This window comes from Aegilops tauschii, chromosome 1 (assembly GCF_002575655.3).
Source record: "Aegilops tauschii subsp. strangulata cultivar AL8/78 chromosome 1, Aet v6.0, whole genome shotgun sequence".
NCBI lineage: Eukaryota > Viridiplantae > Streptophyta > Magnoliopsida > Poales > Poaceae > Aegilops > Aegilops tauschii.
In genome coordinates, this window is record NC_053035.3 from 23,340,959 (window position 1) to 23,355,648 (window position 14,690).

Genomic DNA, 14,690 nt, shown 5'->3' on the forward strand with positions numbered 1-14,690 from the left:
GGGCCCGATGGCCCTGCTTTCGTCGACATGGTTATTAAGAACCCCTACCCATCTTCCAGCCTTAAATCCCGTTCTGATGGCCTCCCTGTTGATCCGACACCAGATGGGCTCCCTGTTGATCCCACTCCAGACGGCCAATTTAAATAAAAACAGCCTCGATGTTCTGACGATTAATGTTTGACACTATGCATGTGTATGTAAGATGATCAAAAGAATTTGCCATGTAGATTAATTAAAGTGTATGTTTTGAAGGATACATGGAAAACTTTGGAGACATTTCATCTCTCTTCGGGTGCAATATATTGAAGGGCACTGGTTTTATATCTACCTTGTGATTTGTATCGGTCCGTGTTAAAAAATATTAATGCTTAAGAATAAGTACTACTCCATCTAATCCAAATATAAGGTGCATTAGTTTTTAGAAAAGTCAATCTACTCTATGTTTGACCCAGTTTAGTGAGCAAAATATTAATAACTACAATACAAAATCGACATTATTAGATTCATCCTGCTATATATTTTTATATTATATTTATTTGGTATGTAAATATTGACATGATTTTCTATAAACTTGGTAAACATATAAATGTTTGACTTTCTGAAAAACACAATATTCCTTATATTTTGGGATGGAGAGAGTACTTAAAAGACTATAGATCTATGGTTTGCTTCATAATTCTAGCCCAAGTAGCTTCATACTCTGGTGGCACGTGGAGCCGACGTGAGGTTGCGGGTGACTTCATAGCGCCTCAGCTACAATATCATCCTAGGGCACAGCGGGTAGCCCCCTTAGCAATCCCACCATCTCGGAGGTTGCTTGCCATGTGATCCTTTAATGCGTGACTGGTGGGCCCTCATGTGCCACCGGTAACTATGGCGGGGTGGTTGCTGTGAGCACCGCCGTGATGACGATGCCACCGGTGTGATGCATGGCAGGCACGATGGAGTGTGCCTTCTTGGCTGTCGGCGTGAGACCACATCTTTGCACCACATGTGTGTCCGTGTGTAAGTTGTGATATCTTTGCAATATGATTCATTTTAATTTCAGAAAAATTCTTTCGCATGACTTAAAATATAAAGCCCTTTTAGGGAAAGTCTGATACAAGCTGGTTAACCAGCCAACAACCGAAAAGTGAAAATTAGTCTGATAATGTCTAGGGGGAGTCTAGAAACAAGATCCACAAGAACTACACGCAAAAGTAATCAAAACCACAAACATAACAGAACTCAATGACGGGGCATTACAACTATCTAGTATCAACATCTTTACAAGAGAAGATGCTTGATTGTAGATGGTGTGATGAGGCGGTCAAGCACATGGGTGTCCTTCCTCCTGCCTAATGGTCTCCACAGCTGATGATTTTATAAATTTAGTCGGTAGGTTGATTGATGAACTTTCCTTCAATAACAGATTTGTACCTAATCGACCGTTAGTCCCAAGTCATAGCCACGAAGCCAACTCATTGGATACAACACGTCTGACGTGAGAACCCTTGGATAATGATTTCATTCCTGGTTAATCCGGGTGGTAAAGTCAAGATGTTTGCATTCTGATCCAAGGTGCAGTAAGAACTTTTAGTATTAAGCTTACCTTTTACTTTTATTTTCCTTTAACTGAGAAGTGTAGAAATTAGACAGACTAAACCGTTGGATAATAATTAAAGAACTAGAAACACATTTCACAGTGTGCTAGGTAGTGAACGGAAAACCATTGTCGACAAAGTCATAAGATGCTCCAAAGTAGATTTATAGTTGGATAAAATAAGATAAATTCCGATTAAAATCGACACGCCAAGCACGCAAGCGTTCCTGAGACTGCCCTCCAAGCACCATACAACCATGTGGCATGTCGCACTCATATGGCACTTTAATTTCCCTCCAAACATTCCCCTCCATGTACACGGTTAATATTGAACGAAAAAGGGTATTGAAATGCATAATTCCATTCAGGAAGACAGGTTTTACACTATCAACTAAATTAGTCTTGGAACCCGCCTCACTGTGCATTGAAGTCCATCGCGCGTTTTTGGATGAGTAGATCGCCATTTCTGTGACTCTTTCACGATCATCCGTCAGGGGTACAAATACCGCAAACCGGCAAGGAACGGCTGCCTCGAAACCCAAGAACCAATCAGCCTGGTTTAAATTCAACATGGCAATGGGTACCCGCTACCCGCGAACCCGGCGGGTAAAAACCCTATTAGGGCAAGGGTATGGGAAATTAAAATACCCATGGGTTTCTAAATGGGAAAAAAAATCATACCCAATGGGTATGGCGGATACAGGTATGGAAAGGCAATACCCATACCCACGAACCCTCAAACCCGTGTAATAATAACCCTATCAAGTAGGTCCCATGTGTCATTGACTTAGATGAAAAAAATCCTAAGCTACCACTGGACCCAGCCGTGCTCCAACCCCTCCAAATTCGCGATCCAAAACTGCGCCCACCCCCTCGCGCCATGCCACACACCACCAAATCGCGCCCTCTTGCTAACCCTAGGCGGTCAGCGCAGCAGAGCCGCCAAGCCACCGTCGCCGTTGCCTGCATCAAAGCAACCAGCCGCCTCCGGGCTGCTCCTTCTCCTGATCTCCTAGTTGGGTATATGTGATGAAATATTGCATACATGTGTTGATGTATGTGTCAAAATGCTGAAATATAAATGCTCAAGTATACACGCCTAGCTGGGTATTTTTACCCGCGGGTATTACCTGTACCCAGCCGGGTACGGGTATGGGAACAGTTTGAAACCCGGGGTGCGGGTACAGGTATAGGTATGGGCACAAAATTTTGAGACGGGTACGGGTATGGGCACCTAATACCCATACCCAAACCCTGCGGGTGCCATGTTGAGTTTAAATCCAAAAGGTCCACTCGGTCCGGCAATGCTATAGGAGGCAACACAGTCCACTTTGTGGTTGCGCGATTGCAACCAATGTAACAATCGTTGTTCGGTGAATCAGACATCCCGGAGGATTTGCAGGGGAGGAGGTTGCCGCAACATTGTTCAACTGTGAAGCCATTGGGGAAGAGACCACCCAAGAAAGGGAGGGAGGGCTCGACCAAAGGTGGGCCTCTGTCGGGTAAATTGCGGAAACTGGAGCGCCCACGGTCGTTGAAGAAGAAGCCGGATAGGGCTAGCGGGCACCACTTGTGGATCTCCGGGTTGGAGCAAAGGGCGTGACAGGGCCTGGACACGCACTTGAAGCGGCAGAACGACCTGTAGGGTAGCCGCGACAGGATCTCAACCAGGGGACCCTCCGGGAGGCTGGCCACGACCTGCTGCTGCTTCGCCTTCTTCTGCAGATGGTGGAGGCGGCTAGTTTAGGCTCCCTATTCCCTTTTGTTGGGTGGAAGATTAGGGTAACGAAGAAGCGGGGAGAAAAGAGAGAAAACCTCGAAAGCTACACTAGCAATGGCGGGGAGCAGCAACAAAGGATATCGATGGCACAGGGCGAAGAGAGAAAACCTCGTCGCGGGTGGTCCTGCTCCGTACAGCCGCCGCCACCGCCTCCTCCTCCTCCTGGAGGCATCGCTTCCTCCCACACTCGCGGATCGGTCTCAACCGCTCCCTTTCTTTCTTTTTTGAGTCGTATGAACGGATTGGACTACTCCCTCAGTTCACTTTTGTAAGACTTTTTAAATATTTATAAGACGGCACCTAAATCAGTTCAATTTCAACTGATTTAAACGACTTACAAAAGTGAATAGAGGGAGTACTAATGTTTAGATGGGCTTCTGAGTACGGGCAAATGATTCTGAAAGGCCGATGGCCCTTACTTATGTCGGAAAAGCTGGCCCGAAAGACCCAGGCCGACGGCCTTACTTATGCCGGAAAAGCTGGCCCGAATGCCCATCAACTGAGTGTTGAAGCTTCCTGAGATTGTCTTTAAAAAACAAGTACCTCGGCTGATCTATCTTTGGATTATTCCATAATTGCCGGCGACTGTAAACCAATTGTGGACAACATCAAAAAGGGAGTTGGGAGGCCCCCATATAGCTATTGTGAAAGAGATACAGGAGAGGAGTCTATTCTGCTAGGTATGATTTTATATTTGAAGGTCAAGCTTCGAATCAGGAGGCACTGGTAGAAAAAAGGCCTTTAGTCCCGGTTCGCAAAGGCCTTTAGTCCCGGCTGTGCAACCGGGACTAAATATGCGCGACTAAAGACCCCCCCCCCCCACCTCCCCTTTAGTCGCGCCTCTTACGAACCGCGACTAAAGGCTTTAGTCCCGGTTCTCGTGGCTAACCGGGACTAAAGGCCCGTCCTTTAGTCCCGGTTCTCATGGCTAACCGGGACTAAAGGCCCGTCCTTTGGTCCCGGTTCTCGTGGCTAACCGGGACTAAAGGCCTCCTCCGCAGGTTTAAACCTGGTTTTTTTGCAAAAATTTTTAAATTTTTTTTATTTTCAAATTTCTGAATTATTTTAACCTCTAATCTCTAATCACCACCCCTCATCACTGCTCAATTTATCCTCTAATCTCGGACGGTCACCCATCCTCTCACTACTCCAGCCTGAGCACGCTTAACTTCCGGGTTCTATTCTCCCTCGTTTGCAAGTCTGCACTTGTTGTTTTCCTGACAATAGTAGGATGTCAATTCTATTAACCCTCAGGAATTTAGCTTGAGCATGAAGTGACACATTTCACTGTTTGAGTTTGAAACTATTGTTTTAAAAAACAATAATTATTTAGTAACACTAATATTTCTGGACTAATTAGTTTAACCATTGTTTGACCACTGTTTGACCATAGTTTGACCAGATTTGACCAAAATTTTAAAAAAAAAACTGAAATAATTATTTAGTAACACTAATATTCTAGAATAATTAGTTTGACCATTGTTTGACCACAGTTAGACCACAATTTGAATTTTTTTGATTTTTTTGCCTCTCCAGATCTTAAAAGCCCCGTATCTTTTTTTCTGTTAGGTTTTTGAGGATTTTGAAAATGTTTAACGGGGTTCCCCTGGTTAAATTCGGATGTAACTTTTCGAGTAGATGATTTTTCATATAAAAAACTTTTTCATCCGAGTTCGTATGCAAAAGTTATGCCCATTTTAAGAAATTCCAGAGAGATTTTGCAAATAAATTCGAAATTCATATTTGTTAATTTTCCAACAACTAGACCACATATCACATGGGAAACTTATTTTATTTTATTTTTTTGACATTTCCATCATTTTCTTTTGTTTTTTCTAAAACTGAAAGGCGATCCGGGGGGGTAGAGTTTGAAAATGAGGCCTCAAATCCCATTAGTCGCGGTTGGCCAGACCAACCGGGACTAAAGGTCTAACCTTTAGTCCCGGTTGGTCTGGCCAACCGCGACTAAAGGCCTTCGGGCCAGCCTACCGGGACTAAAGCCCCTCCCGTCCGCCAGCTGTCGACCGAGCGCGCTGGGCCCAGATAGTTGGTCGCGGGTCTCCTCCCGAACCGCGACTAAAGACCCCTTTGGTCGCGGTTCGATTATTTTGGGGACTAATGGGGGCGTATGGAAGCCTCTTTTTCTACTAGTGAGGCGCAAAATTTGAAGGGGAACTTTTGGTCTATGGGTGTATATACACACTATATGAAAAAAAAATTAGTAATTAAATAAAAATTCATTAAATTCTGAAAATATTTTTAAAATAAACTTTACCTTTCATTGTACTGCTAAAAAAGTTTCAAAAAAAGAAACAAAATCTCATTGACTACTTTAAAAGAAACGAAATTTTTTGGCCAAAATAGTGTGAATAGTGACCTGTAAAAGCAAATATTTTTTGTTTTTTGCCCTAAAGTCAACGCTGGTTTTCTATTCGAGAAAATTTATATATACTAGTGCAAAGAAAAGTCAAGTTTACTGTAAAAAAATATTCCAAACTTTTTTGACTTTTTATGTAATTATCAAAAACATAAATCCATATGAGGTGTATATACACCCATGAAGCAAAGGGCATTTCCCCGCACAGTCCAGCAAAACTTGTTGTATCGCTTCCTCAGGGTCGCCATATTTGTACTTATAACCCCTCATGACCCTCCTTTGTAACCCGTGGAATGTTGTTCAATTTTAATAAAGTTTGGGATCCCTAGAAAAACAAATACCTTGACCGAAAAACTAAAACAAAACAAGTGACTACATATAAAATTGCTCCCAACTTCTACGATTATAACTGAAGCCAATTGCCAACCAAAACCCCTCTTTGCATACACAACCCTCTTCTGTCTTCCACAACATCATGTCATTTTTTTCGCAAGAAAACTCTTCCGATTTATTTACCATGTCATGACAGTATAATGAACAAATAAATAATAAAAATTACATCCATGTTCATAGACCATATAGCAACGACTACGAGCACTGGAGCGAGCCGAAGACGCACCACCATCATCACCCTTCCCTCACTGGAGCCTAGCCAAACTTCTTGTAGTAGACAGCCGAGAAGTCATCATGTTAATTAAGACCCCACAGGTCCAGCGCACCAGAGCAGCAACCATCGCCTATGAAGTGAAGTATAGATCAAAAATACCAACATGTAGACACATAATGAAGACCGGATCCAAGTGAATCCACTGAAGACGAGCACCAACCGAATCCCGCGAGATCCGGTAGAGACACACCTCCACCTGACCTTCGATGGCGCTAGGCGCATCACCGGAACAGGGCCAGACGGGGAAAACATTATTCCCTCTCCAGGGAGTCGTCACCGCCTCGTCTTCCTGAGTAGGACACAAACCCTAAAAACTCACGGAAACACCAAAAAACAAAGCAAGATCCCTCCCGCCGGCAAAGGCCGGGGTCCACCACACCTCCATGGCCCTAGGACCACCGAAGGCAAGGTGGACTGGCAGCAGTGCCGGCGGAAGGCGGAGGAACTCTAAGCTCTTTTCTCAAGAGGAGGCGGCGGCGGCTGCGGCTGCGCATGTCAATGTGTGATTAGGTTTCAACAGCTGGTCATTAACTCGTTGCCTCACAGAATCAACTACGATCCACCAAAACCATCAACTAACAAAGCAGTGGACAGGAATTCTATCATCCTTCTCTTTAATCAGACTCATCGATCATGCCAAGAGTATTTCTGCTCTCTGAAGAAATTTGAAATCTTCTTTTTGTCCCAGTTCTTTCACTGAAATCTAAAGTGAGTCATAATTCTATGAAAATGCACATCTTGGTCCGAATTCTTTTGTAAGTGGTTCATCAGAGGGCCTATTGACGACAGGCCATAGCGGCACCTTGACAACCGCACGTTGTCAGTACTCTCCAAAAAGATCCCCAGAAATCGTTGTCAGTACTTTACAACAAAGCATTGACGGTTTGACGGAAATACTGTATTTCTCTTTAGACTCCAGCAGGAAATATTTCTATTTCGGGAGGGGAGTTTCTGAAATCCGTTTCCTGGTCCTCGTTTCTGAAAGCCAATATACCAAGCTCTACACTAAGAGGAGCAACTTACTGCTTTCCTATGGAATGAAAAACGTTTAAGCGATTCCTGTTAATTAGTGTTCAAAACTTAGCATTAGAAAAAAAACATTTGTTACAAGTAATGGGGCAAAGGTAACTTGTCTCGTGTAGTATTGCTAAATAAAGGGTGTCCTGCCCAGCTTGTAGTAAAGAGCGCACAAAAGTAAAAAAGAAATGACAATCAGAAACAAATTCAAGGAACTCAATACAGTCTAGCAGATGCTGGGTAGACAGTACGGGACAAGAAAGTACTGTGAGGTAACATTATGGTCAACAAAATCATAAGATGCTGAAAAATAGATTTAGTTGGACGGCAACCTATCAATTTAACAATCTAGATAGAATTCAACTAGGAGAATAGTCCTCGCAGTGACAGCTCTATGTAATCAAGAACTAAAAATAAATCAGGGGAGTGTAAGTGATAGTGTTGAATGGTGAACTTATTGTATGCATGGTATCATCCCAATATTACTAGACATATCTATATGTTAATCATGTTTTTTTCTGTTTCCCTCAGAATGTCCTCTTCCCTTGACCACAAAAGAAGATGAAAGAACTATGTTTCCTAGGTTTTGAAAGAACTGTCTTACAAATGCATAAAAAGAGGGAGAAATGAATATTTGGCATTGATGGATAATAGTATGTACATATATACTGTAGAAGATATTTACTTGCACAAAATAAATGGAAGAGAGGTGAAAATGCAAACCATTTCACATATAAATAATGCACTCTCAGTGTCTTAAACTACCCATAGCAAGAGCTAGCAAGTTGCGACAATAACCAGTAATGCATGATAGCAAATAGATTGAATGACTAGGTTCATTCAAGCAACTAAGCTTTACCAATTTACTCTTACAAAGTCTTCTCTAACCAACATTGTTTGAAGCCACAAAAGTCATGCACCCAAACACCAACAGATAAAGACATGGGACTTCGGACATATCCAAGCTACTGGCACATTAAGTCCATAGCAACTTATATTTTTTTCATACCGTGTCGTGTCATTCTGCACTGACTCTCACTGACCAGCTGACGGCCATTCTGCCAAACAGGGAATGTAAGGTAGACCAAACCTGGATTGTGTAGAAGTGGAGAAAACACGCACTTTCTGATTATCTATATTGTACGACATTATTAACTTCTGTGTGTTTGTAACGAAAATCACATTACAATCTGGATGGATTGCAAACATGCTATAGGAATAGGAGTATCCTTTGCGATGCCTTGTAAACCATTTCAAAACGCTCACTGTATGCTTTAGTGCCCACTTTCCATTAATGTAATCCTCAAGAACCCAAATATAGAGTTGGTAATCATCAATATTCTCAATCCTCCAAGCATACAAGAGCCCCTGAGACTGGCCAATGGAATAATGTGTAAACAGGGTTGGCAAGTCATCTGGCATTTCAATCTCCCTCCAAACTTTCCCCTTGGCGTCGACCGTGACTATTGAGTTACTAAAGGTAGTCAAATGCATAGCGCCATTCACAGTAGTTCCAGAGGCCCACTTACTCTGAACAGAAGTCCACCGTCCAGTTTCTGATGAGTAGATAGACACTTGTCCGTGGTTTGGTGCCTCGGGTGCAGACAGGGCAAACGCCACAAAGCGGGAGGGAACAGCCGCATCGAAGCCCAAGTAAATGAGTGGTCCGACATTGACGATGCCTTGAACCAAAAATTGTATAGGAGGCAGTACAGTCCACTCCTTAGTTGCAGGATTGCACACAACATAGTCATGTCCGCCTCCGCCTCCGCCTCCGAAGGAACGGGATTTCGCGCACTCGCACAGGAGAAGGCCACCGCAGCATTGTTCAAGCCACACGCGTTTGTAGTTCTCGCGCAGGAACTGGAGATTGAGGTCGACCAGAGGCGGGCCTCCCCCAGATAAATTACGGACACAGATGTTACCTCCGAAGTTGAGAAAGAATCCGGCTAGGCTCTGCGGCGACTTCTTGAGGATTTCTCGGTCGGAGCAGAGGGCGAACCACGGCTTGGACACGCACTTGAAGCGGCAGAGTGACTTGTAGGGCACCCGCGAGAGGATCTCGACGAGGGGGCCTTCAGGGATGCTCATGCTCTCCACCGGCTGCTGTTTCTGCTTCTTCTCGTTCAAATGGCAGAGACGATTTAGTTTTAGGTTTCCAGTTCTGGATCGAAGAGTGGAAGAAGGATGAGGCGGGGTAGCAAACCTCACAAGCCACGGTAGCAATGTCGGGGAACGGCAGCGTACGATGGGGCGGACCGCCGTCGTAGCGGCGCCGGGTGGCCGGCGGGCCGTCCTCTTTCGTACAGCTACAGCCATGCCTGCCTCCTCCTCCTTGTGGCATCCTCCACCCTGTCTTGTGGATCAGCGCCGGCCTCGATGCCCTCGCCTCGGCTCCCCGGAGCTGTCTCTAGGTCTAGGGTTTTGGGTGGGGAATTTACCGGCTGCGGTGTCCTCCGTGTGAGGGAGCGACGGATTGGCTTCTAAGAACGGCCCAATTGGTTTCCAGCCCTACACATAATCATATGATTTCCATAAAAAAAAATGAGGGGCATAAAAAAATTATTAAGGGGCGCGTACAATATAGTTTTTTTTTCGGGAAGCGTACAATATAGATCGCTTTACAGCATTTACAGCCGCATATGATAAATATAATATGACCCACCCCACCCACGGGCGCGTCCGCAAGCAGTGACCGGGCACTCCTCGAATTAATACAACTGCATCCAGCCATCTTATACTAGATTTTCAAATCCATATAAAAGCATGCGAACTTTAAAACCTACGTACTACGTAGGTACTCCTCGTCGAAGATGTCGACAATCTCTGTGTCCGGCCCTTGGGTACATGGGCGGCGACTGTAGCTCCGGCGCCTCCGGCTGCTCTGCTCCGGCCTCCTCCTCTATCTCCGCGTCAAGTTCGGCAAAGAGCGCGTCGGACGCCGCCTACTCCTGCTGGAGGAACTGCCAGTTGGCCTTCACATAGGCCTTATCTTGGATGGACTCCAGGATGTCTACTGCTTTGCCATCTCCGCGGGTTGGGCGACGGCGAACTACGCCTCCGCCTCGTCCATGGTGAACCCCGGAGCAGGTTGCTCCACCTCCTCCTCTTCCAGATCCGCCACCTCCATCGGCTCCGGTAGCTATTCTCACTAGTAGAAAACAAGGCATCAGTCCAGGTTCTGCAACTGGGACTAAACAATCGGGACTAAAGGCCCCCACTTTTAGTCCCAGTTGGGTTACGAACCGGGACTAAAGGAGCTCCACATGGCCGCTGTGGGGCGCCCAGGCAGGAGGACCTTTAGCCCCTGTTGGTAACACTGGCTGGAACAAAAAGGCAGCCACGCGTCAGCAGCTGCCAGGCGCTGGGTTTTTTGCTTTTTTTGTTTTTTTTGAAAGGAGGGGTTTAGGGGTTTCATATTGTGTTCCCCCTTTTCTTTTTGTGCAATGTTTTTCATTCAACTCGACGCTAGCTACTACATTTAGGATTACCATTTTCTTTATGTTTTTCATCCCCCTTTTCTCCCTCATCTTCGGCTCCTGCTCCTCCTCCTTCTTCGGCTTCGGCGAATCCGGAGGCAGACCGGCTGTGATGCGGGCGGCGCGCCTCGCCTGGATCTCCTCCGTGATCTGCCTCCGGCACTCCGGCGTTAGCATAGCATACGTCGTGATCTTGCACCAACCATGGCAATGCCGGAGAGCGTGGGAGAGCGGGGGAGAGGCGGTGGACGGGCTCGGGTGGCGGCACAAAGAGGGAGGAGGTTGATGGGCTAGGGTTGGAGGACGTCGACCCACTTAAATAGCAGGATTTGGTCTCGGGCGGCGAGCCGGAGCGGCGCCACGTGACATTCACACCGCGGCGACGGAGGAGGCGTCAGTCGGACCGCCGGGTTTTCGGACATTTCCGTGTGGGACCCCATCGTCAGTCCTACGTGACGGGCGCGCCCGGGCGCCTCCATATCCGCCACATATTTGGGCTAGGTATGAGGGGTGCCACTCAGCACGGGCGTTTGTGGCCCGTTCGAGGCACCCATTTGGATCAGATTTTCGTGATCGGTCAGTGACCGGGGACGGGCCGCCCGTGCGTTTGAGGTTGGTTTGGGGCACCCGGCTACACATGCTCTTATGCGACACCATAATTCAACTTGTCAACATGGAGCAATGTTCATCCGTTTGTAACAGAAACATGCACGGACGTATGAGCCATGTGTTTTACCTTTTTATATTTTAAAATATTATAAACGTATCTTGTAAAAAAGTTGAATTTTAAAAGTGGTCATTAGACATTTAAAAAACATTCATGTAGTGTTGAAAAAAGGTTCATTCAACTACATAAAATCTTTGTATAATGAAAAAGAAAATGTGTGTGCCATTTAAAAAATGTTCAATGTCCCAAAATATGTTGTGAAATTTATTTTAAAAAATACAATGTAAACAAATATTTGCATAAATTTTAAAATTGTTTTGTAAATATATAAAAAAATGTTCATGACGTTACAAAGAAATGTTCATGGCATTTTTTAATATCATGTAATAAAATATTTTACCTTTCTTTGAAAACAATGTTCAAACATGTATTCAAAAAATAATTCATGATGTACTTGAAAAATTTTCAATGTGTATTAAATAAATATTACACGTGTATATGAAAAATGTACAAGGTGTATAATAATATTATATGTGTATAGAAAAAATATAGAACATGTATTAAAAAAGGCGATATGTATTTTAAAAAATAAGAGGTAAAGAAAAAGAAAAAAACATAGAAAGCCGGTAAAAGAAACGCACGAAAAAAACATCATGGAATATTCAAACATTGGTCCAAACTCGTCTGTAAAACCTTTCCAAAACCGCTAAACGGGTTGAAACACTAAGACGATGCACACCCAGCGCCAAAGGCGAGGCTACGATAGGTCTTGCATTAGGTGAGAAATAGTTTTGGCATTATACTGGCACTACTCACTAGTTAGTGATGTATATCGTGGCATCGCTTTGCCTCACCCACATCGACCGAAGGAGGTGTCGCCATAAGTGATGCCTTGTGTCGCTACTATTGTGTCGCCACAAGTGATGCCTTGTGTAGCTTCATTCTTCGCTTGTTCGTTCGTTCTTTCTTCCTTGCTTCTTGCTCTTTTTTTTCTTCGCTTACTACATTTTCTAATTTTGCATATATTTTTAAAGTAGTGTAAATAAGTAAATTTCAAAAATTAGTTAACTTACAATTTAACAAAAACGTTGACAACAAAATTCGAAAATATTGAGTCCGTGTAAAAAGTTTGTTTATGCATTTTTTTAAGATAGTACAATCTGAAAAGTGTTCGTAACATTTAGAAGATATATTGCTACATTTTGAAAAATTGTTCAGACATTTAAAAAAATATTTACACAATGTAAATTAATGCTTGTGTAAATTTCAAAAATATTGTTTCCACTAAATTTTTTATATAATGTCAAAGATATTAACGTAAATTTAAAAAGTGTTTTTTTACCTTTTTGAAAACATGAAATTTAGTCAAATATTCACAAGTTTCAAAAATGTTTTCATGCCATTTAGAAAAAATGTTTATGCACTACAAAAAATTATCGATTAATTTAAAAAATGTGTTGTCCTTTCCATAAAATATTCAAAGAGTATTTGAAAGTATATTAATATCCATTAAAAATATATTCCAACATGTTCCTGAAAACAAAAGCATCATGTACTTGAAAAATGTGTATCAAAAATGTGTTCTCCATATATACGAAAAATGTACATGTATTAAAAAGTATACATGTAAATAAAAAAAAAGATAAAAACCGAAATGGAAGAAAATTGCAAGGAAGGTTCAAAGACTGGTCGGTAACGATCTGCAGAATATTCCCATAGCCGCTTTAATATGCGATCTGCCCACTAAGGCGGAGATACAATTCGCATAAATAATAATCGAGAAGTACTACACTTTGCGCTATATATCGCCCGCTGGAAGCACGACCATAGCGTCATTCACGAGAATCCCCCAACAGCCCTAGCCTGGTGATGGGAAAAGGGCAGCTAGCCAGCCAACCAACGCACGCCAGGTTACTCAAAAAAAAATAATACAGCGCATGGCAAAAAGAAAATTCTGGTTTTATTCACTTTTTATTTCAACTGGTTTTATTTCAAACCAATTGTGAATCTGAATGTTCACAAAATTTCAAAGAATTTACAAATTCAAAAAAAAGTTCATGCATATGAACAAATTTGCCCATGAATTAATAGTGTCGACAAATCCAAAAACTGTTGGCGGATTCGAAATAGATCATAAATTTGGAAAATGGATAAAAAATTTAAAAACTGTTCAACTCTTCAAAATGTTCATGAATTAAAAAATATCCAAATTTCGAAATATCACCAATTTAAAAAATGTTCATGAATTTAAAAAATCAAATTCGTAAAATATGTGAATTAGTAAATGCTCTGCAATTCCAAAAATTGGTCCGATTTAGATGATATCCATGAATTTGAAAAATATTCTCGAACTCCAAAAATGTTTGTGGATTCAAGAAATATTTACAAATTCAAAATTATGTTTGTGAATTCAAAAAATCTTCGTGAGTTAGGGAAATGTTGAAAAAAACTATAATATTTTGGACATTGAAAAATAGGTTTTATATTTCAGAAAAATATTCCCAAATTCACAACATGTTCATGGTTTCAAAAGATATTTGCGGATTTAAAAAATGTTCACGAATGCATTAATATTCAAAAAATTTACGAAATATCATGAATTGGAAAAATGCAAAAAAATCAGGATTTGAAAAATACAGAAAAGGGAAAACAACCGAAAAAGGATTAAAAAACTGAAAGAAATTGAGAGCCAGAAAAACAGAAAAAGGGAAAAAGAACTCTCAAAAGGATCTGGAGCCTTGAGAAAAAACCGTTTGTCTTCTTCGCTTCCACTACTACGCTAATGGCCTGGCCCAGGAGGGAATCGTGTTAGTATCATACTGCTCCCTATGAGCGATGCATAGCAGTGTGTCTACCCATCACCCACAAAGAAACAAATAATGATACAGCCTAATCTTGATCAACAGAATCGTTTTAATGTCAACGTCGACGAAGTTGATCATGCCCTTGCTGTTGGCCGTCGTTCGTTGTTGTTGCCCGTTAATTAAACAATAATTGAATAACCATTTCCTTCAAAAAAAATATTGAATAAAGCTTACTCCCTGATTCTCGGAAGAAAAAAAAATAGCTTGGCTAGTTTCGGATCAACAAAACAATCTCCTGAAAGTGTGAGGATGACAAA